Source organism: Pseudorca crassidens, chromosome 10 (assembly GCF_039906515.1).
Source record: "Pseudorca crassidens isolate mPseCra1 chromosome 10, mPseCra1.hap1, whole genome shotgun sequence".
Classification (NCBI taxonomy): Eukaryota; Metazoa; Chordata; class Mammalia; order Artiodactyla; family Delphinidae; genus Pseudorca; species Pseudorca crassidens.
The window spans coordinates 46,425,027-46,450,414 of NC_090305.1; the positions used below are offsets into that span (position 1 = coordinate 46,425,027).

At 35.2% G+C, this 25,388-nt stretch overlaps 1 protein-coding gene across 4 annotated transcripts in view; it reads left to right on the forward strand.

Annotated features, from left to right (window-relative positions):
* The window catches only part of KHDRBS2 (KH RNA binding domain containing, signal transduction associated 2), a 739,251-nt gene that overhangs the window by 182,485 nt on the left and 531,378 nt on the right, over positions 1-25,388 (forward strand). The gene's annotated exons all lie outside the window — the stretch shown is intronic.

Genomic DNA, 25,388 nt, shown 5'->3' on the forward strand with positions numbered 1-25,388 from the left:
TTGTCTGAACTCTCTGCTCCTCGTCAGGATTCTTGCAATGGTCTCTTAATTCATCTCCTTGCTCTTCCTGTACGTCTACATCTATTCACAACACAGCAGTCAAAGTGAACTTTTAGAGTGGAGTGTTTCTTTCCTCTGCTCAAAACCTGCAGAAGTCTCTGATTCACTTCATAAAAGCCCAAGACCTCACAATTTCCTAGAAAGCCCGTGTAGTCTGCTTCAAGTTCACTCTCTTCCTCTGAGTTCATTGCCTTCCAAGGCATGTGCTTGTTGGCATTTTGTAGTATTACCTGAACTGGTCATTGACTCTGGGTAGAGTGATAACTTTTAGGACAGGGTTATATTAGGTATAAATTTGATGATTTTGATTGTGGGAACTTAGGTTTTCATACATTGTATGTTTTATTTTTCCTACATTATAAATAAAAATCAACTGCCTGATCAACTACCTGAAACTTTCAAGCTCAAGGCCACATTATGAATGAGCTATAGTTCTCTTTTTGCTGAAAAAATGATTTTTAAATCCATACTCTTCCAGGCACTAGAGATAGATTTTCTGCCTGTGAGCCTATTAGAAGACTGCTCTGAGTGGTGCATCCCCATCCTCATCAATATGTTAGTCTTTTAAAAAATCTACAGCTGTGACACAATAGCCTTCATCTGTTTCTTTAGAGGACAAATATTTATTTTCCACCTGTTATGCAACAGAGGTAGAAGGCTGGGTGAGCAAAATAAAATTCATGCCCTCAGATATTTTATATTCTTATAGGCGATAATGACAGTAGTCAAATAGTTATAGAAATATTTAGTTATAGGGGTTTTGATGGACTTTATCACCAGGACCTAGTCTTATCTAGAAAATCATATAGAACTTCTGTGGGAAAGTGAGATTTGAACTGAGGTCTGAAATGTGAGAATGATATAAGCCTGCAAAGCCTAGGAGGGCTGAGGTGGCCAGATAGAAACAGCAGTGGGCGTTCTGAAACAAGAAGGTGTGTGGGAACTGGACAATGGCTGGTGTGGCTGGAGAGCAAAGAGCAGTGAAGGGCGAGAGGTTAGAGACAGACGAGGGGGACTGTGGGCCTCGTAGGAGGGATTAAGGATTGAAGTCTCCATTCTTATCATACCTTTAGAGATTTTTAGTAGGGGAGTGATATTTATTCTTTAAAAGGTAGTCACACTGAAAGCCATGTGTGTTATGGATAAACGTGAAAGGAGGTTAGATGTATGTAAGAGAAAAAATCAGCAGAATTGAATATTGCTGCAAAATAGATATTTCAGGAAGGATTTGTAGGTTTGGACCTTCACAACCACATGGTATGTGGGGTGTAAGGCATTTTACTGCATTATGTATTATTGGAAAAGAAGCATTTTCAGCTGCTTATGAGTTCTGGTTTAGATATGCTGAATTTAGACTCTTGAAAATGAAATTTGGAGATGGCCATTGGCAAATGGAAATTCATACCTGGAGTTCAGAATAGAAGACTCTACTGAAAATGTAAATTTGTGGTCATCAGCACATAGATGGTAATTAAAAATCATTGACATAGACAAAATGACTTGTTATTGAGTGTTTTCACTCAATAGAATGAAGAATGTCCAGACTAATAGTTTATTCTGTTTTAAATATGAAAATTCTCTAAACTGCCCTTCCTCCAAATTCTGAGCTTGTTGTATTAATTCACATTCCATTTTATGAGTGTAAACTTCTTTCAAAGTTTTGTAAATCTGGCCTTTTGAGATAATATCCTATGTGAGGAACAGGCAAGCACTGAGCATGTCTGTTCTGTTATTGATGGTATAATACTCATGATGACCCTGAGGAGGAGTCTTTTAGGAAAAGTATACACTTATTTGTGATATTCACTAACTTTTCCTAGGCTTTTAAAAGGTATTGAAGCAAGAATTAATATTTGACTATGTGGAAACTTAATATAAGCCTTTGTTTTTCTAGAATCTTAAATAATAATTCTCTTTAGCGTCATGATCTGTATGAAGAGTTTTGTTTTGTTTTGGTGTGGAGGAAGGAGGAGTGGTGCAGATGAAATTATAATTTTCAGATGGGCAAAGCAGAAGTGTTTAACTTATCTTCTTTTGAATTTGAACTTTAATGACTGGACTCTGTTTCTGATGATTTGAACAGGTACCCTTTCTCCCCCACCACACCCAATACCCACATACACTACATACACTGTAGATACAAGATACATATTCATTTTCTTATATTCCTATTATATCTTTGTTGTTTTGTTGACAGAAATTTAGTAGAGACCTTAAGAGAAAATTGTATAATTGGCCCAATTCTCTCCTGGCAGAAAGAGTCATGTAAACATAATTTTTCCATTTATTCCTCTTCATCATCCATGGTGATGGCTGGGGTACCTGGGAGAAAACCAGGGCTCTATGGCCTAGAATTTCAGAGTGTCAGTTGTGGTATTGAAATGTGGAATTTACTTTCTTTCTCCATCAACTTCCATATAGAAGTTAGCCGGTCATCTCTTCAGGCTTGGGTCCTTATCAGGGTATCCATTATTCTGTCTTTAAATAAGAGAATATCAGTTTATTCTCAGCTTTAAAAAATGTGGGTCTGCCCTTAGCAACCTAGACTACTTGAATTCCAGGGTGTTGTCAAATAGTAAAACCTCAAACTTATTGATATTTAATTCCTATTGAAAGCTTAGATGGGAGGAATGGTGTTTATAGAGAATTTCCTGAAGCTTATCCATTCATGTAGAAACTCCGACTCTCCAAATCGTGCCATCAATCCTTTCAAAATTAACTTGCCTGATGGTCCATGGTGGTTTTTTCTAAACTAATACCTTAATGAAAACTAGAGGAAGGAAAGTGGGCATTCTTCATTTTATCCTTATCCAGAATTCATATGCCTTACATATTAACTGTTAATTGGTCCTAAAAGTAGAATTTCTTTTTCTGCAATGGAAATTAAATGATTGTCTTGCCCTTCCAATGCATTTTTCACTTTTGCCTATAAATTGCAGTCCGAGAAGAGTGATTAAGATAAAGTCATTTATAAATTCATATCTATTCCAGAGAAAGAAGGTTTTAGGAAAACACATAATAAAGAGAGGCAGAATTGCAATGTAATATTATGTTCCCTTGAATCAGGTAGATAATTTTTTTAATTAATAAACTTTATGTTTTAGAACAATTTTAGGTTCACAGTGAAACTGAACAGAAAGTACAGATAATTCCTCTATACCTGTCAGGTAAGCATTTTTGATTAGCATGAAATATCTGTTTTTCCCATGGGCAGAAGCCAGAGGGGAAATAAAACAAAATAAATAACATACATTAGTTCTTACCGTACCAACTTTATAGGAAACTTTAGTATCTAGTGAAGTTGCTTTGTGTAACATTTTGACTCAGTCATGACCATACTTTCCAATGTCAGTGAGATGAAATAAAACACTAGAAGCTGATCACCTATTTGGAGATGTTTAATTTCCTTTAAGTTATTATCTATTTCCAGGTTGTGTTCATCAAATCATTCTCAAGAATATGATTCTACAGCCCTTTTTGTGGTTACAAATGCCATTTGGGTGAGTTATGCAGTGAGGTGTCAGGGGCCAAACCCCAAATCCACTGAGTCTGACCTGTGGGGAATGAACAAGGCAGCCTCAGGTCCTGGGAGCAGTACAGGACTGTTGGAATCAGAGTGGCCCCCACAAAAAGAAAACAAACAAATTAAAAGCAAAAAACCCCGGAGAACACAGGAAGCAAGACTTTAAGAATGTGTGATTGGACATGACCTGAGGGCAGCAACCACAGGCCTTGCCATCAAGGAGGGTAATTTGATGCTGTCTTTGCAGTGGGCTCTCTACATAACTTACCCCCTGCACATACCAAGGGGCTTCTTGATTTATTGAGATTTCATTAATCCAGAACCTAGTTAACAATTATAATTAATATGCAGTGTGCATTGGAAAACACTGTTCTTAATTTTTTACATCTAATCCTCATAACAAACCACAGTGTTATTATTAACCTTGAGCTCTGGGTGAAGAAATGGCTGTGTGTGTGTGTGTGTGTGGTGTGTGTGTGTTGGGGGCATAAGTGATTTGTTCAAGGACTAAAGAAGCAGAGTTAGAATTGGACCCAAGTCATATGGCCCCAGCATGTGTAATTTTCACCTCTGTACTCTGAGATGATGTGTAAATCTTGGTACTTCTTCTGATGAAAAATTAGTATCAATTATTAATTGGTAATTCTGACAGCTGACTTGCAACCATGAATTGCAATCATATGGGCTATTAAGTAATTTTAGAAAGACATAGTATGCTGGAAAGAAAATGAAAAATGTCAACAACTTCTATTACCATGGAATGAGTGACTTATCTAAGTAAATTAATTTGATAACTTTCTATTAAATACTGAGGGAATTACACTTTCAAATTCTATTACTTTTATATCTCTTTTGAGTAGCAGCAAGGTGATTAAATAATTATTGGTGTTTCATGCTAAAATTATTAGAAAAATTATAATTCTTTATGTATGTTATACAACCTAACTAAAAAGTGTAGAGTGTTATGATACAATTACATGATTAGCATCTATGTGTTTGAACTCAGTGACCGCTGAGTTCAATTCTAGGTCCAAGGTTTTACAAACACACTCATAAGGTCCCCACCCCAAGAGTAAACTTAACTGCACTGGTCAGTGAGATCAGGGCTAAGGTCATGCCTGTCCTTTTAGATGGTGCTGGGCTCTCCATGCACCCAAACAGACACCCATGTGTTTCTGCAGCTACTTTCCCCTCGGCAGTGCAGCAGCTGGGTTGCAGTGAAGGATGTGACATGTCTGCCATCCCAATTACTGTGTTACCCGTAGGTTATGGGAATGATATTATGCCTGTGGTAACTTTATTTCTCATAGGAGAAACTGCCATTCTAACCCTACTGAGTGATACTTAAAGTGCTCATTGGTCAGCATTCTTTGTGACACTTGCTAAAATCATGTACCTGATGTTTTCCCCTTCATTTATGTGAGCTTGAAATAAAACTAAGTCAGTAACCTAGAACTTTGAGTTCCTTGGAGAAAATGTCCATTTAAATGCAGGCTAACATTTGTAGCGTGCATTCTATTTTAGTAACTTCTATTTCTTTTCAAATCAGATTCTTGGTCTGATTTAATAAAACTGGTGCCTCTCTTCTCTCTGGCACAAAAACATATTCAGTTCTCTTTGGAGCATCATGCAAGGCCGAACTGGCACTCAGTAAATGTTGAGCAGTAGCTTTCCTGCATCTATGGGGGTCACTGGCAGACACAGTCCTGCTCATTACACAATTTATGCACCAAAAGGAGGTGTGCTTTGCCATCGAATTATCTGCCAATGTAATGCACTCACACTGCCAAGCACAGAGTTGTTGACTAATATCTATTAGTTGATAATGATTGTAAACTTCTTTTGCTTTCTTGAGATAAATGAACAATAACTATCTTTAGAACCAACCACTCTTGGGACCTTAAAATTAGCAACTATGAGAAGTATATGATCTCTTTAAAAAGCCCTAACCTTTTCAGAACGCTCCTACACTGTTAGTGGGAATGTAAATTGATACAAACACTGTGGAGAACAGTATGGAGGTTCCTTAAAAATCTAAATATAGAGCTACCATATGATCCTGCAATCCCACTCCTGGGCATATACCTGGAGAAAACCATAATGTGAAAGTTTACATGCACCCCAATGTTCATTGCAACACTATTCACAATAGCCAAGACACGGAAGCAACCTAAGTGTCCATTGACAGATGAATAGATAAAGAAGATGTGGTATATTTATACAATGGAATATTATTCAGCCATAAAGAGAATGAAATAATGCCATTTGCAGCAAGATGGATGCACCTAGAGATTAACATACTAAGTGAAGTAAGTCAGACAAAGACAAATATTATATGATATCACTTATATGTGGAATCTAAAAAAAAATGATACAAATTAACTTATTTACAGAACAGAAACAGACTCATAGACTTCAAAAAGAAACTTATGGTTACCAAAGGGGGGAAGAGATAAATTAGGAGTTTGGAATTAACATATACACAGTACTATATATAAAATAGATAACTGAAAAGGAGCTACTGTATAGCACAGGGAACTATACTCAATATTCTATAATGCCTATATGGGGAAAGAATCTGAAAAAGAATGGATATATGTGTACATATAACTGAATCACTTTGCTGTACACCTGAAACTAACACAACATTGTAAATCAACTATAAGCCAATATAAAATAAAAAATTAAATTAGAAAAATAGATAAACAACAAGGTCTTACTGTATAGCACAGGGAACTATATTCAATATGCTGTAGTAGGCCATGGTGGAAGGGATTGTGAAAAAGAACATGTATATATGTGTATAATTGAATCACTTTGCTGTACCCCAGAAACTAATACAGCATTGTAAATTAACTATACTTCAATTTTAAAAAATTTTAAATCTCAAACCTTTTCAAGGATTAATTTCTTGAGTACAGTTAAGGAGATATTTCTTTAAATAGCTCCTCTTGATATCCACTCAAATCTCAAATTATTCAAAAAAGGATTTTCTGGTTGTTCTTGTTTTGCTGTTGTTTTTGTTGTTGTCTTTGATTGACTGTCACTTCTTCACCTCTTATACTATCACCTCCTAACATAACCGTCTTCCATATATTTCCCCCTAGAGGAGTTCTGTCCTGACCACCACAGGCTTCCACTATTCTGGGAGCCGTTTCCATCCACGTGGCACTCCAGCCAACAGGAGGCTGCCAGGTTCCTTGATCACCACTGTTTACCCTACCTCAGAACTCATGCCTAAAACCTGGAACTGCTCCCCATCTATTTTATTGAACTCATATATACACATTCACAAACATAATCACTGCAAAGAGTTAAATAAAATGTAGATACAGAAAACTACACAAAACAAATATATTGCTCAGTGAATTATTGTGACTGAAACCTTGTACTTACCACTCAGCTTAAGAAATAGAATTTTGCTAGAATCTGTTCATGTATCACATTCCAATCAAAATCACCTACCTTCCACCAAATTAACCACTATTCTGAATTTTGTAGTAATTTTTCTTTATTTTATACTTATTACTTTCTTGTAATTCTTTATAGTTTTATCACTCAAATTAATGGGCAAGGTTTTCTCCCTGTCTTTTTCTTATAATTTAATTGTTGAGGAGGACTATTTCATCTGTCTCACAGCCGAGTTTTGTTGCTTACATGCTTCTGGTAGAGTCTACACATTCCTCTGGCTTCCTTACTTTTGCTCATTGATGGTTAGATGTAGGAATTTTACCAGACTCAGGTGTAAGCCCTTTGGCAGGTCAGTACCTGCTGTGCAGTGTGGTGGTATGGCTTCTTGTTTTTGTGATGTCAGCAGTTGTTGGTACCCAATGCCTGAATCTATTAATTCACTGGGGGATGCAAATCAGTAATTTGTTAAACCTATCAATGCTTTTTATTATTAATTGGAATTTTATTATAAATAAATGATTCTACTTATCCACAATTTTGCAGAATAAGTGCTTCATTCTTTCATTTTTATAACAGTTTTCAAGATAAGGAATTGATTCCCTATCATTTGTCAAAGTCAGCAAATTCATTTATTTTAAAATATCTTTATGGACTCTTGGATTAAAATATATTTGAAGGGTTTCAATACATTACAGTTTTCACCCCAATGAAGCTCAGATTATTCCATTTTAGGCCAGGGAGAGTTTTGTTTGGTTTTTATGTTGCTTTCTGAGTTCTTTGGACATCACCTTAGTAGCTGTTCTTAACCTCCCCATTATCTACTATGACAAGAATTACAGTGTTCTATACCCATCTTGTTGATTTTCCACCCCAAAACATGCTATTTGTCCAATAAGCTCTGATTTATTTTAATGGAAGATGGTGTACAATACAACATTCTTGGTGCCGGGGATACCCATATGTTGGTTCTCATTTCTGGGGCTTTTGAATAGACCAACACTGAACACTGGACAGAGCACAGACTACCTGGTGTGAACATCTCATGAGTTTCCACTGATACCCTCAACTCAAGCCAGGACTGTGGGATATTTGCTTAACTTCTATGTTACATCAAGATAATATCCACACACAAAGCTTGATTCTTCAGGAGCATCCTGTATGGTGGACAGATTTTAACATGACCCACAGCAACGCTGCCTTCTGCTGTGCATCCTCTTTGCCTTGACTGTGAGACTTGTTTGTAATCAGTATACACAGCAAAGGTGGTGGGGCCTCGCTTCTGTGATTGCATCTTTTACCGTAAGATGCAGTCTTCTTAGCAGGCTTGCTTTAGAGACTCTCCTACAGGCTTGATTAAGTAAGTGACCGAGTTGAGGAAGCCAGGAGGCAAGGAACCCTGGGTGGTTTCTAGGAACTGAGGTGTCCTCTAGAAGCAGAGGTTGCCTTCTGGCTGACAGCAAAAGAAAAAAATTACCAGTTTTATAGCTGCAAAGAATTGACTGCTGCTGCTGACCACAGGACTGTGTAAGAGGCTCCTTCCCTAGTCAAGCCTTCAAGATTTGAGCCCAGCTGTGGCCAAGTGATTGTAGTCTTATGAGCCCCTAAACAGAGGATATGGTTGTCATGCCTGGACTTCTGTCCACAGAAACTGAGATAATAGAGGCTTGTTTTAAGCCTCTATACTTCTGTGGTAGTTTGTTATGTAGCAATGCAAGACTAATACACCCCCAGACGAACTTACTTGCTTTATCCCAAATGACATATGCAATAGTCTTAGGATAACAATTCTAATACTACCCGCCAGTTTGATTATTGCAAATAGTAACAAATAAATAATAAGAAATCATATGCTGTTTCCTGACCCCAACATATTTTGAAATAGTTGTACTATACCTACATCATCAGAGGATACAGCCATTACACAGTTTACTTTCTGCTCTCTTAACTCTTGTGGAGAACCAAGTTCTACATGTAACTATCTATTTAATACTCACTACCAATTCTTATCAATGACTCATTCTTCATTTTGGTTATCCAAAATTACTTCGCCATGGGTTCTTCAGGAAGTTCTTACATGTTAAGTTCTTACATTTTGATAACCTGTGATAATGGCCTTTATGCTTGAAAATTTTGCTAGATATTAAATCCTTGGCTCATTTCTTTTAGTATCTTAAATATGTTACTATATTGTCTTCTGGTATAAAGTGTTGCTGTTGAAAAGCCTCATGATAATCTCATTTTCCTTCCCTTATACATTGCTCTTGACTAGATGGCCAAAGGATTTGTTTTTAAGTTCTGTAATTTTATTAAGACATTTTAATGTTGATAGTTTTGGGTTGATATTCTCAGGTACATGGCATGCGCTTCTAATATGTAGTAGCTTTACTTGCTTTTATCTTAGAAAAATTTTCTAGAATTACAATTTTTAATATTTACTCCATTCTATTGCTTTGGTTTTGTTCTTCAGGGAACCTTATCATTCCATTTGAATCTTTATGTATCTTCAATATTTACCACTTTCTGTTGTTTTATTTAATCTCATTTTTTAATTATTTGTGATCTATTTTAAGTGTTTCATCTTTACCTTTTATTTTTCTTAAGGCATTATCTATTGTGTTAATTCATCTTTTTGTTCTTTCCAGATTAGTCCAAATATAAAATTTTTCTCTTTTATTTCTAATTCTTTCTTTATTCTGTTCTTATTTTTGAATTTTTCTAATTCTGATTTATTGTCAACTCTAATATGATTTTATTAAGGTCTTTTAGGTTATTTGAAATAGTAAAATACAATTTTGATATGTTTTGTGGCCATATGTTTTTAGCATGCTTTTATCGTTTGTAGGAACCTTATATGGATCTGTATTCTCTATTTGAGTCATAATAACTGCATGAGATTTGACTCTGATCCTTTTCTGTTGCTCATTTATATGTGAATTCATATTTTTCTCATCTTTTAGAGAGAGACATGGTTCATGCATGTTTTCTAAATTCACATAGTCCCTATTCTGCTTTTTTTAACCCGGTGAAACAATATGATATATTGCTTTTGTGATTTCCTAGTTTTCATTCCTTCTCTATCTTTTAACTTTTCTTTTTTTTGTTTGTACTGTCACTTTTCTGTTCTAATGCTGATTCCATCCTTGGTAATTTTTCCTCGGTGTGATACTCTCTCCTGAAAGGAATCCCTGACTGGTCAATTTTGAGAGGTTATAGGGGCTACAAATACTCCTCAGAACTTACAGTGGATGCCCTATACCTACCTGCTATTGGACTGGGAAAAGCTTATTTTTGACTCGATCTCAAATTGGCCTGCCATGTTTTCCACCTGTATTTTGACCGTTTGACTATTTGGGGGTTCTCCTGTTTTCAGGGTTGCTCCTCTCTTCCTCATCCTCAACAGATGCTGACCCCAGACAGGTCACAGCCACTTACGTGCTGTGGTTCTTGGAGAATTTTTGTTACCTAGTTTTGCTGTGAGTGTTTCCTAGTGGTTTAGGATTTGCATCTAGTTGTCCACTGTGTATTTAGCAGAGCATCAAAGGAGATTTCAACTTAGGCCACCACCACTGCCTCCACCTCCCCAAAATTCTCTGCTTTATCTCTTATATCTAAAACCCAAATTTCTCAATTTTCTCCTACACGTTCTCTATAACTTTACATCTCCCACTGTTTCACTTCATTAAATATTTTCTTCATCTAGATCAAATCTTCAAGTCTCTCCACTCCTTTCTATTTTTTATGTCTCAAAATCCCTTTCTATGTAGTCAGAATCCTGGGATTAATCCATCACTTTGAAATATGCAGTAATGCTGTCTTTTCTCTAGTTTCTTGCCCTTTTTTTCTGAACAATCCCTATCAAAGTTCCATTTGTATTTTAAGCTAATGTTCATGCTTCTTTATCTATATATCTCTCTATATTTATATCTATATCTATCAAGCATCACTAAAAATTAGCAAATGTGGTTGACAGACACCATTAGAGACATAATTTCCAAACTCTTTCAAACATTGGGTTGAGTTTTTAATGTGCATTGATAATTCTTCTATTTATCTCCATTTAGCATCTTTTCAAATTATCCATAGCAAATTCTAAATCATCATGAGTCTTCAAAAGCCCTGTAACAGGGACTTCCCTGGTGGTCCAGTGGCTGGGACTCCACGCTCCCAATGCAGGGGGTTCTGGGTTCGATCCCTGGTCAGAGAACTAGATCCCACATGCTGCAACTAAGAGTTCACATGCTGCAACTAAGACCTGGCACAGCCAAATAAATACATAAATAAAAATATTTTTAAAAAATTAGAGAAAAAAAAAAAAGCCCTGTAACCACTCCTTTCAACTATTAATGGATCACATTTTCCACTAATTCCCCAAGAAAATAGACATCATCAGATTTTATTTTTCCTTATTTCTGACCCAAACTTGATTAAAATATATTCTTTTTTCCTTCACAACCCTCATTTTCAATGTTCCCCTTGCATGCATTTTCAATATGTAATACATTCCATTACCATGCAGCCTTAGGGTAACCCTAACTCTAACTCTACCCCTCATTTTCTATTTATTTCCAACTCATTGCCATAAGGCCTTTACCTCTCATTATTCTACTGAAAGTACATTCCTCAGTATCTACCTTAGTTTCCTAAGAGCTAGGTTCAGTGGGCTTCACAGCACTTTGATTGTGTTTAATATGAGATTTTATTTCACTTATTACATTAAATCCTTTACTTTTTAAAAAAATCAAAGTGTAGTTCATTTACAGTATTGTTAGTTTCAGGTGTACAGCAAAATGATTCAGTTATATATATTTATATATTTTTTCAAATTATTTTCCATTATAGGTTATTACAAGATATTGAATATATTTCCCTGTGCTATACAGTAAATCCTTGTTGCTTATCTATTTTATGCTTGTTAATCCCATATTCCATACTCTTAACTTACCCTTCCAATCCTTCCTTTCCCCTTCGGTAACCATAAGTTTGTTTACTTCTATAGATTCAGTAATTTTAATTATGTATTAAATGTAAAGGAACTGAGATTTTCTGTAGCAGGTATTTCCATTAACTTTCCCTCTTTTTGAAGCTCTTTTTGTTTACTTAGCGTAACTCTTCCCCTCCTCCCCATTCCTTTTCAATTCCCTTTGATACCACTTCTCTTCCACTTTTACCCCTATCCCACAGTACTGTGATGATCCTCAGCCTTCTTTCTTGTGCCTTTTATGTTCTCTCTTGTTCATCCACTGAATGTGTGCCATTTTTTCCTATCCACATTCTTCATTGCCTTATTTCAGAGCTTCATCATATCTGGCTAACACAGTTTTCCCTAGCAAGCCTCATGACATTTTGTGTCTCAAATAAGTAACATGACTATTTCTTAAGCACCATAATATTCTTACTATATATATATCAAACCTAATAGGTCTTTAATTCAGGATGGCTAGGTACTGGAGAGTACTTTAGAATCCTAAAGAATAGAGTAATACCTAAATTTTACATTTCTAGAAACTTCATAATATGCAGATCATTTTATGATCCCATTTTATTGTTAGTTATTTGAGCTTCATGTGTATGTAGTTAACTGTTTTGCTGTAGTGATTTTTATAAGCACTAGTGTTAATTTACACGTGATAAAAGAATTCAGAACTCACTGAATCAGTTATCTTTCTTGAATGAAAAGGGAAAATAGTTATAATTTAATTTGTCATAAAAATCATGTTTCTGTGATGGATGAAATAAACTTAATGAACCATTTAATAGGAGTGCTTTTCTCAGCTGAAGGATATTTTGAAAAATGTGAGAAATCCTGATAAATCCACACAATACTTCATTGATACTATTTATAGAAAACACATTTGTCATTAATGATGCAACATGAATAATTTCATGCATTTTTTCAGTCTTTGTTATTAGCTCAGAATAATTATGTTGATTCCAGAGAAACCTTTAAGTGAATACTACCCCTTCTATTTCTTGTCATTTTAATCATGTGTTGGAGACACTTGTATAAACATCTTTCATATTTCCAGAATTGGGCTCTGAGTTCAGATCTGCAAATTCTCCTGGCTCTCTGTTGTTTCTCCGGGAAAATGTTACTCATCACAGGGTTCTCTCCTGGGTGCATGCAGCAAAGTGTCGTGACTTTTTTTCCTTACTGACTCCATCATGGAGCTCTGCTTTATTCCATCCAGATGTGGGAAAATGTCTGTCACCACATCTGGTGGAGCTTTATCACCAGAACTCTCCAGCATCATTGGGTAATGTCGATTCTCCAAAAATCTCTTTGTTTTTTGTATGTGGTCTCTTGTTCTTCAAAAGCTAAAAGCCAGTCCTTGAAGGTGAGCAGACCTCAAATCATCTCCTTCATTTTCCTCCTCTTTTTCACAAATCATCCTCCCCACTCTTTCAGCCAAGCATTATTTAAATAGATACCAGAAGTAGATAGGAATCCTTTGCAACTCCCATTGTCTAGTCTCTTTAGATTTGCGCCGTATGGGACCATATGGCCACACAAAAATCTGTACAAACTGGAGAAGTACAAGAAAGGAATAGCAAAATATTTGCTTTATATCCTTCTCTAACATATGACAAATAAGAATGAGCTCTATTTAGCATGGAATTTGGTCTATGATTACATTATTATTTCTAGATCTTTCTTGATGATATCCATTTTTATCTTCCTAATTATCTCCAATAGGGCAATGTTAAATTTGGCAAACAACTAATGTGTGAAGAACTTTGGTGATAGACCATTTCAAGCCTACAAAATATAAGCCTCTGTATAATAAATAGTTTACCACTGGGAATCTACATTTTTTTCTGGCTTCTTTTGATCTCAAGTGACAGAAATTCAACTTGGACTAGCTTCATCATAAAGAGATTTAATAGGAGGATTCTGAGGGTGTCTTGCATACTTGAGGGAAGGATTGAACATTCAAATTTTAGGACATGGAATTATCAAGCTGGGCCTCAGGAACAACTAGTAGGCAGGACTCAAGCAGAATGAGGGTTCACTGTTCTTCTACCTTGGCTACTCTCAGCTCTGAGTTTCATATTTAGAACTCTCACTAGAGGATCTCCTACCCAACTTCAGCCTAAAAAAAATCCCAAGAAAGGGCCATGACTGGTATGGATTAGGTCAAGTGTTTACCCCTGTATAATTCAAATGTGCAAAGGTAGATGTGATAATGACATAATATGAAATAGTCCCCCCAAAGGAGTTTCCAACATAGAGTAAAGAGGGAGAAGTGTATTCACCAGAAATTCTTAATGTTTATTCTTTATCTTTCCTTTTTTTTTTTTCTAACCCAGACCAGGACAGACACACTTCTTATAATTAAAAATGCAAAATATCCCTAGCAGTGTTTCTTCTATGTGCAGTAAATTTGGTTATTAACACACACACACACACACACACACACACACACACACATTATATTAACTTCCTCAATAAACTAGGGATATTTTTTCCCTTTTCTTTGTCTGAAGATTGATTTTAATAATCTTTCATGATTTATTTAGTAACTTTTCTTAGAGAAGAAGTCAGATTGACAGGCAGCAATCCAGCTCCAGTCCTGGAATTCCATTAGCTTCCGCTTAAGAGATGAGTCTGACTTTGATTCAGTCACCTCCTTTAGTAGCTGTTTTAATGGTAAATGATTAATTCGCATTGGCCATAGAACTATTTTGTTTCATTCTAAATTTTTAGATGAATACCCTCTGGTGTTTGTGATTTATGGCAACATTGAAATTTAATTTCTTGAGTTATTTATTTCCAACAATGGCAATAGCAGTTTCTATTTATCTTGACATTTTTCTTATACTAGATACTTATATCTGATTCTACATAAAAAAGGAGAAATTATAAGTAACTTTATTTTTATTATTTATTTATTTTTGGCTATGTTGGGTCTTCGTTTCTGTGCAAAGGCTTTCTCTAGTTGCGGCAAGCGGGGGCCACTCTTCATCGCGGTGTGCGGGCCTCTCACTATCGCGGCCTCTCGTTGCGGAGCACAGGCTCCAGACGCGCAGGCTCAGTAGTTGTGGCTCACGGGCCTAGTTGCTCCGCAGCATGTGGGATATTCCCAGGCCAGGGCTCAAACCTGTGTCCCCTGCATTGGTAGGCAGATTCTCAACCGCTGCGCCACCAGGGAAGCCCAGTAACTTTAAATATATAATCTAAAATTTATTTTTCTTCATTTCCTCCTAAAAAGTATATGAAAATATATAAACATCTAAAATCTTAGCAATAAACATCCTGATAGTAGCTACAAATAAGAAGAGATAAATGAAAAATCAAAGGAACTCTTTGATTGTATGGTCTTACATTATTAGTAATGATGATATTTATATAAAAATATGTTCTAGCTTGAATAACTTGTTGAAACACTTTACCATTTAATACATTTAGCTGATTTTGTAGTCTTTCTTTTCCTTGATCTCTAATTTCATTCCCAATTTCATTCTTCTTTCTTACTCAGTTCTAGTTTTACATAGTTCCATTTAAGAAGCTTCAGTAAATTTTTGTTCCCTCGAATTTCTCTCTTTGATAGCTTATGTTTTTCAAAATTTTTAAATTTACTGTTTAGAAACAATTTCAATATACAAGAAAAATATTTTTGCTCATTGTACAATATTAGGAAAACATTTTAATCCTCCCTGCTCTTCAACCATGAAGCCTTACTTTTTTCTAGAATCTTTTCCAAACCTCTCCAACTGGATATGATCTCATTTAAGATCTTCTTTTGCCCTAGGGAACTCTATTTTTACATTCCTTTTTCAATTATTTTGCTTTATTCCTTAGCATATCTCTGGATAAATGTGACATAGTCGTCTATTAAGTGAAAGCCTTGTTTAGGCATAGGTTTGAAAAATACATCAACTTTACATTTGGTCAGATTCTCAAAAGAAGCACACTCAAAAGTGCACACTCAAAAGTGGTGGTTGACAGGAGATTATTGAAGGGGTTGTTTACAAAATGTGGTCCGTGTTAAGGGAAGCTAACAAGGAATGGTGAGATGTCCAGGGATAGTAACAGTGAGGAGCCTTGCTACTCCAAAGACTAAAGGGCTAAGGAAAGAGACATTTAGCTACAGAGGAGCCACCAGACAGGAGCTGTGTCCAATAACAGAGGGACAGAGTCACTGCCAAACCAATGCACAGCAAGGAGGAAGCCAGGAAAATAAGCACTCCAATTTCTCTGTCCTACCCTCCAGTTACTTGAGTTTTTCTTACTGACCAAATCTAACCAGATACCAAAGGGAAGGAGCATAGAGACACCTGGCTCCACAGAGAAGTTTGGGGGCACAGCACAGGATAGAGAAGGAGAGGAAGGGGATCTGAATGGACACTGCAGAACATCCCGAACAATAGGTAATGGACAGCATCTCAGTACAGGTTATTGCAACAAAGTATAACCATCAAGTCACTACTTAAGGTTTATCTCATACTTGATTGAGAGAAACAATATCTTGGATGCTACATTACAGGACTTTTGGCTCAGTTATACCTCTATAAAATCTATATGCTATCTCTAAATTAATGCCCATAATTACAAAGACCATATTTTCTTGAACCCTCATGCCAATAGAATAAATGTCCTTGAAATGTCCTTTGATATTATTCCACCAGAGCCTGGGTTCATTACTTAAAAACTCCATGCCAGCACTGTCTGTAAAATAGCACTTCCTCAGAGGTTTGGCCTAAAAATTAAATAAGATAATTAATATAAAGCATTTAGCATGCCTACAGGATTTCTAACTCTTATTCTGGTGATTATTGATTTAAATAAAGCCATCCTTTTTTGCATGTTCCTTTTTTCTATTCAGCATTCAACTTTGGCACTTTAACATTTGCATATTCAAGTGGGAAAATTTTACAAGCTAGTAATAGACCAATATAAGAAAATATAATCACACAAAGTAATTAAGGAAAAATGTAAAATTATATGCATTTTCATCTTATCAATTTAGGAATTTTTATCCTTATTTATCTATATTATTTTTTTCCATTTTTTATTGAAATATAATTGATATTCAATATTTTATAAGTTACAGGTATATAATACAGTGATGACAATTTTTAAAGGTTATATTCCATTTATAGTTGTTATAAAATATTGGCTGTATTCCCTGTGTTGTACAATATATCCTTGTAGCTTATTTTATACATAGTTGTTTGCACCTCTTAATCCCCTACCCCTATATTTCCCCTCCTGCCTTCCCTCTCCCCACTGATAACCACTGGTTCATTCTCTATATCTGTGAGTCTGCTTCTTTTTTGTTATATTCACTAGTTTGTCATATTTTTTAGATTCCACATATAAGTGATGTCATACAATATTTGTCTTTCTCTGTCTGACTTATTCACTTAGCATAACACCCTCCAAGTCCATCCATGTTGCTGCAAGTGGCAAAATGTCATTCTTTTTTATGGCTGAGTAGTATTCCATTGCATATATATATGGCACATCTTCTTTATCCATTCATCTGTTGATGGGCACTTAGGTTGCTTCCATATCTTGGTTATTGTAAATAATCCTTCTATGAACATCGGGGTGCATGTATCCTTTCAAATTAGTGTTTTAGTTTTTTTTTTTTTTTAATATGTACCAAGGAGTGGAATTGCTGAGTCATATGGTACTTCTATTTTTAGGTTTTTTGAGAAAACTCGATACTGTTTTCCAAAGTGGCTGCACCAATTTACATTCCCACCAGCAGTGTACAGGGGTTCCCTTTTCTCCATATTTTCACCAACATTTGTTATTTGTGTTCTTTTAGATGACGACCATTCTGACAGATGTGAGGTGATATCTCATTGCAGTTTTGATTTGCATTTCCCTGATGATTAGTGATGTTAAGCATCTTCTCATGTGCCTGTTGGCCATCTGCATTTCCTCTTTGGAAAAATATTTACTCAGTTCTTCTGTCCATTTTCAATTGGGTTGTTTGTTTTTTTGATGTTGAGTTGTATGAGCTGTTTATATATGCTGGATATTTAACCCCTTATTGGTCATATTATTTGCAAATATTTTCTCCCGTTCAGTAGGTTGTCTCTCTTCATTTTGTTTATCATTTCCTTTGCTGTGCAAAAGCTTTTAAGTTTAATGAGATCTCACTTGTTTAGTTTTGCTTTTATTTCATTTGCTTTAGGAGATGGATCCAAAAACATATTGCTGTAATTTATGTCAAAGCGTGTTCTGCCTATGCTTTCCTCTAGGAATTTTATGGTTTCTGGTCTTATACTTAGGTCTTTAATTCATTTTGAATTTATTTTTTTATATGGTGTTAGAGAATGTTCTAAGTTCATTCTTTTACATGTAGTTGTCCAGTTTTCCCAGCACCACTTATTGAAGAGTAAAGCCATCCTTTTTTAATGGTCATATTCTACATGAATGGTTAATGGGTTAATCTGTAAATAATAGTATATCAAATTTATTAAAATATCCACCTTTTGTTTAAAACATGAGAGAAAAAACATAGCATACTAAATAAAAGTATAGTGAAACATATATCCTTACACAGGAAAACCCAAGATATACTTTCTTCACAGTGGACAGACTGTTCTGGATTGTAGTGAATCACTGCTTGTGCTTATTAGTTCATGATTTAAAGCAATTATGTTCAGATATGCTGGGCAGAATTTTACTACAGACTTTGCCACATGGATTATCAACCTCTTGCAAGTCAGTTGAGAAAGCAGTTTGCCTATGGAGAAGTAAGATATGATGATAAAGATTTTGAGAAGAAATTGGTTAAAAAATATAGCTGGCTTTTTCTCTATGAGCTAGTCTCTCAACAATGACATATAAAAATATTCCCTTTTAGTAGCAAATGCAAAAAATATTGACCACTTCTAAAGTATGTCATTTGCCGTTTTACATCAAAGCACTTTAAAACCTTTTAACACCACAGAAGTAGAAACTAAAGTACATTAAATATACTGTCTGTGGTATAATATTCTTCAGAATATTAGATCTTAGGTATAGAATAATTATTACATCTCATGCACACTTTCATGAATTTAGTAAACTTTCCTTTCAATTCCTGTCATGAATTCTATGGTATAAATGATAACAAAGAAATGATCCTTTTTTTGTTTCCTCTGATAAAGAGTAAATTATAAATTAAGATACTTTATTTTTAAAAGTTAAATAATCATCAGTTTTAATCTTTGTTTTGGAGAAAATTGTTAAAAATTCTTCACCTACCTAGGGATGAACTCATATTTGTGGGTTTTAAAACTTGATAATTTAAATAATCAAAACCACTTTACATGTTTAATAATATGTTCTAAATCTCTGATAAACCTGTGAACCTTTGATAAATATGTTGAGAAACTTGATAAAAGAAACCACACACATACTCCTCAAAATAACATTTTTTATAACATTGTTCATTACTTGTATATTATTTTAGTATTATCATCATTGGATTCAAAAGCATAGCCAGAAATTTCTAAACCTCAGTCACTTGGAATTCACATTTAGGCTGCTTTATGTTCATAAAATATGCCAAGGCATTATGTGGTTGGAGTGAATCGCAAAATTGCTGTAGACTACTTTAGGTGATTTTACAAAGAAGGCATCATGCAAATATTCTTCCAGCATTTACTGAGTCATTTTGCTGAAAACAACAAAAAATGCCATTGTAATTATGTTAGACATTTATTTTTCAAATGTATGGTCAAATGCTTTATCCCTTATGTTGTAAAAGTATTGATATTTAGCGAAACAAACATTTTATTATTTTTTTTTAATCAGAGGAGACACTATACCTATTGATATTGTGCCTTCCTCATGTATTCCATTTGTGCCCAATCTTACATTGCTTTGTGACATATTATTTCTCTCGCTAGATTATTACTTATTCACTCAACAATTCATTTCTTCCTTCAATTTATTTAATAGAGTACCTACTATGTATTGAGCTGTCAGACATCAATTTGGTCAATTAGGACAATTCTGAAGGTAACTGAGTCAAACTGAAGGTAACAATCATGTCTGTATGGTGTTTAAAGGGGAAGAACAAAGAAGCTGGGATTACTCATCATCTTGTGAACTTTCTGTTTCATTTCTTTTATTTATTTATTTATTTAATTAATTTAGTTAGTTAGTTAGTTAGTTATGACTGTGTTGACTTTTCGTCGCTCTGCGTGGGCTTTCTCTAGTTGTGGCGAGCGGAGGATACTCTTTCTTGTATTGCGTGGGCTTCTCATTGTGGTGGTTTCTCTTTGTTGTGGAACATGGGATCTAGGTGCGTAGGCTTCAGTAGTTGTGGTACACGGGCCCAGTATTTGTGGTTCGCAGACTCTAGAGTGCAGGCTCAGTGGTTGTGGCACACTGGCTTAGCTGCTCCGAGGCAGATGGGATCTTCCTGGCCAGGGCTTGAACCAGTGTCCCCTGTGTTGGCAGACGGATTCTTAACCACTGTGCCACCAGCAAAGTCCCATTGGTTTCATTTCTTAATCTCAGTTTCAAGAGTCAGGATGTCTCTGGTATATGATTCTCTGGCCAGGTGGTCCGTGGCCTGGGGGTCTGTGAGCTCATCTTGCCCTGGAGAAGCAACCCGAGTTTGTACATTAATGATGAAATGTGATGATACAACAGCAATTTTAGTCACCTGATGCTGGATGATTAGTGGTCAGTGAGCACAGGACTGAGGTCAGAGGGGACAAGCAAGGGGATAAAGTTTTGGATGGAGATTAATCACAAACTCGGTAAGGGAACTCAATTTTAGGGGGACTCCTTTTAGAGTACACCAACACTGAGAAGTCTGCTCACAGCACCCAATCCTTTAACTAATGTTGATCAAAGTGATGGTATTTAATGAGCAAATGAAAAAAAATAACTTTTTTCTTCACTCTGCTACTGAATTAATATCTAACCTTAGGAATTAAGGCATATCCTTTTAGGATGGTTGGCATTATGTTGTATACAATAAAATACTAAACAATACAATAGGTGATTTTTAGGCAGCCTAAACCTTGAAAAAACTAGATACCAGCCCAGAAACTGAAAAGCAGTTGGCTATTTAACTATGTTTAAGTTGAAAATAAATGTATAATTAGAATGGAATGTAGGCTCCATAGGGTCAAGGAACTTTGTTTTATGCCCTTCTCCATTCCTCGTGCCTGACACATAGTAGATGTTCAATAAATTCTTCTTGAATGATTATGTCCTCATCAAACATAAGCTCATATACTGACATCATGACATTGTGTGGAGAGGAAGAAGACTTTTAAAGAACAAACATCACTATTTTGGACATGTAAATGCAGTTTATAAGAGACATATGTGACACTTTCAGGATTCTATACAATGGCACCACTGTGGTTTATTTAAAGGTTTTTAAAATTCTGAAGTATAAGAATATAGCAAGTATTAAGCTGTTATTTTTGTGACTATTTAAAAGGCCAAAAAAGTATCTGTTAAGTAATTAAATTTGCAAAGATTTGGATGAAAGAAGAATTATGTACCTATGTGTCACTGTGCTGAGAAAACATTTAGTCATCATGACTCTATGGCAGTCTCATCTGTGTGGTGCTCTAGAAACAGTTTTTATTGGCAGTTGTACACACTGAACAAATTAGGGTTTGCGTTTGAATCGTAGTAGTAATTATGATTAGGGCTCTTAATGTTGATACTTTTCACTAAATAATAGAGTTTTAAACGAATCTTTTCAAATAAAAATACCTTGAGCTTGGGGAAGGTGCCCTTAGAGTTGTATAAATGTGGCAAAGATGGGCTCAGGAGACATTTCCAGACACTCCACACAGGATGAAAAACATTTAAAACATGACCAAATGTACTTTAGTTGCCTATGAAAGGAGACTGTGATTTGCACATACAAGTGCTCAAACATATTGAAGGATTATTTATAGCAGAACTAATGGGACATTAATTGTGTGTGTTTACATTTTAAAAATTCATGTTCAGTTTTTATCAGCATGTTCTCAAGGTGTTTTTTTTTGCCATTTCTATGAAACCTAAACCATTATGTATACTATGGTGTGACTTTAACATACATCATATTATTTTGAAACTTGAGACAAATACTGATTAAGCACAAGTTAAACCCCACCAACACATATTAAAGGACCCACATGTTTATAGTTGATACTGATGGATTCTTTTTCACTAGCTGTGTATGCTTCCTTCAAATTCAAGTACTTCCTTCTGAAATGGGATTGGTTGATCTTATGACAAGCAAGAGTAATTGAATATGAAAGAGAATGTATATGTATATATTCTCTTTCATATTCCTTTCCATTATGGTTTATCACAGGATTTTGAATATAGTTCCCTGTGCTATACAGTAGGACCTTATTGTTTATCCATTCTATAATACCAATTTTCATTTGCTAATCCCAAACTCCCACTCCTACCCTCTCCCACCCTCTCCCCCTTGGCAACCACCAGTCTATTCTCTATGTCTCTGATTCTGTTTCATTAATAGGTTCATTTGTGTCCTATTTTAGATTCCACATATAAGTGATATCATAAGGTATTTGTCTTTCTCTTTCTGACTTACTCCACTTAGTATGATAATCTCTAGTTGCATCCATGTTGCTGCAAATGGCATTATTTCCTTCTTTTTTATGGCTGAGTAGTATTCCATTTTACATATGTACCCCATCTTCTTTATCCGTTCATCTGTTGATGGACATTTAGTTTGTTTCCAAATGTCTTGGCTATTGTGAATAGTGCTGCTATGAACATAGGGGTGCATGTATCTTTTTGAATTATAGTTTTGTCTGGATTTGCACAGGAGTGGGATTGCTGGATCATATGGTAATTCTATTTTTAGTTTTCTGAGGAACCTCCATACTGTTTTCCACAGTGGCTGCACCAACTTACATTCCCACCAACAGTGTAGGAGGGTCACCTTTTCTCCACACCCTCTCCAGCATTTGCTGTTTGTAGAGTTTTTAATGATGGCCATTCTGAATGGTGTTATGTGGTACCTCATTGTAGTTTTGACTTGCGTTTCTCTAACAATTAGCGATGTTGAGCATCTTTTTGTGTGCCTATTGGACATCTGTATTTGTTCTTTGGAGAAATGTCTCTTTAGGTCTTCTGCCCATTTTTTGATTGGGTTGTTTGTTTTTTTTGTTGTCTACTCGTATGAGCTGTTTGTATATTTTGGAAATTAAACCTTTGTCAGTTGCATCATTTGCAAATATTTTCTCCCATTCTTTAGGTTGTCTTTTCACTTTGTTTATGGTTTCTTTTGCTTTACAGAATCTTGTAAGTTGATTAGGTCCCATTAGTTTATTTTTGGTTTTATTTCTATTTCCTTGGTAGGCTGACCTAAGAAACCATTTGTACTATTTATGTCAGAGAATGTTATGCCTATGTTCTCTTCTAAGAGAACATGTCTTATGTTTAAGTCTTTAAGCCATTTTGAGTTTATTTTTGTGTATGGTGAGAGGGCGTGTTCTAACATCATTGATTTACATGCAGATGTCCAACTTTCCCAAAACCACTTGCTGAAGAGACTTTTTCCCACTGTATATTCTTGCCTCCTTTGTCAAAGATTAATTGACTGTAGGTGTGTGGGTTTATTTCTGGGATCTCTATTCTGTTCCATTGATCTGTATGTCTGTTTCTGTGCCAATACCACACTGTTTTGATTACTGTAGCTTTGTAGTATTGTCTGAAGACTGTAATGGCTATGCCTCCTGCTTTGTTCTTTCTCTTCAGGATTGCCTTAGCAATTCTGGGTCTTTTATAGTTCCATATGAACTTTAGGATTATTTGTTCTACTTTTGTGAAAAAGGTCATGGGTAATTTGATAAGGATCATATTAAATCTGTAGATAGCTTTGGGTAGTATGGTCATTTTAACAATATTAATTCTTCTAATCCAAGAGCATGTCATATATTTTCATTTCTTTGAATCATCTTCAGTTTCCTTTATTAATGTTTTTTAGTTCTCAGTGTATAAGTCTTTCACTTCCTTGGGGAGGTTTATTCCTAACTATTTTATTTTTTGTGTTGCAATTTTAAAAGGTATTGTTTTTTGCATTCCCTTTCTGATATTTCATTGTAAGTGTAAATAAATGCAACTGATTTCTGTATATTAACCTTGTATCCTGCTACCTTGCTGAATTCGTTTATCAGTTCTAGTAGTTTTTGTGTGGAGTCTTTATGGTTTTCTATATATAGTATCATACCATTTCATATAATGACAATTTTACCTCTTCCCTTCCAATTTGGATACCTTTTATTTGTTTTTCTTGTCTGATAAATAAGATTGACAAGCCTCTGGCCAGGCTCACCAAGAAGAAAAGAGAGAGAACACAAACAAAATAAGAAATGAAAAAGGAGACATAACAACTGATAACACAGAATTACAAAAAACTAAGGGAATACTATGAACAATTATATGCCAACAAATTTGATAATCTAGAAGAAATGGACAAGTTTCCAGAAACATACAGCCCAACAAAACTGAATCAAGAAGAAATAGATAATTTGAACAGAACAATCACTAGAACTGAAATAGAATCTATAATTTTAAAAATCCCTACAAACAAAAGTCTAAGACCAGACGGCTTCACAGATGAATTATACCAAACATACAAAGAAGAACTTATACTGACCCTTCTCAAACTCTTCCAGAAAGTTGAACAGGAGGGAACACTGCCAAGGACATTCTGTGAAGCCACCATCACCCTGATACCAAAACCAGACAAACAAAGACACCACCAAAAAAGAAAATTACAGGCCAATATCTCTGATGACTATAGATGGAAAAATTCTCAAAAAAATATTAGCAAACCAAATCCAACAACACATAAAAAAAAGTCATACACCACGACCATGTGTTATTCATCCCAAGTTCACAAGGACAGTTCAACATATGCAGATCAATCAATGTGATACACCACATTAACAAAAGAAGTCAAAAATCACATGATCATCTCAATAGATGCAGAAAAACATTTGACAGAATTCAACATCCATTCATGACAAAAACTCTTACCAAAGTGGGGATAGAGGGAACATATCTCAAAATAGTAAAAACTATTTATGACAAACCCACAGCCAATATAATACTCAATGGTGAAAAGTTGAAAGCCTTTCCGCTAAAATCTGGAACAAGACAAGGATGTCCACTCTCACCACTTCTATAAAACATTCTTATTTTTCTTCCCTATGTTCTTGAATACTCATCATTGTCTATTTTGTTAAATTGAAAGTAGTTTTCTTTGATAGAGTCCTATGTAAATTCCAAATTGTGTTATTTAATTCTACAGACATAGCTTGATATTTTTATGATTGAATAAATCTCTATTCCCTTGATTACTAATGTTCTTTGTTGATTGCTGTGGTGAATACCTGAAATGTTGTCTTTTCCTGTCTATTTATACAAGAAGGCTATTTTTTGATCTGC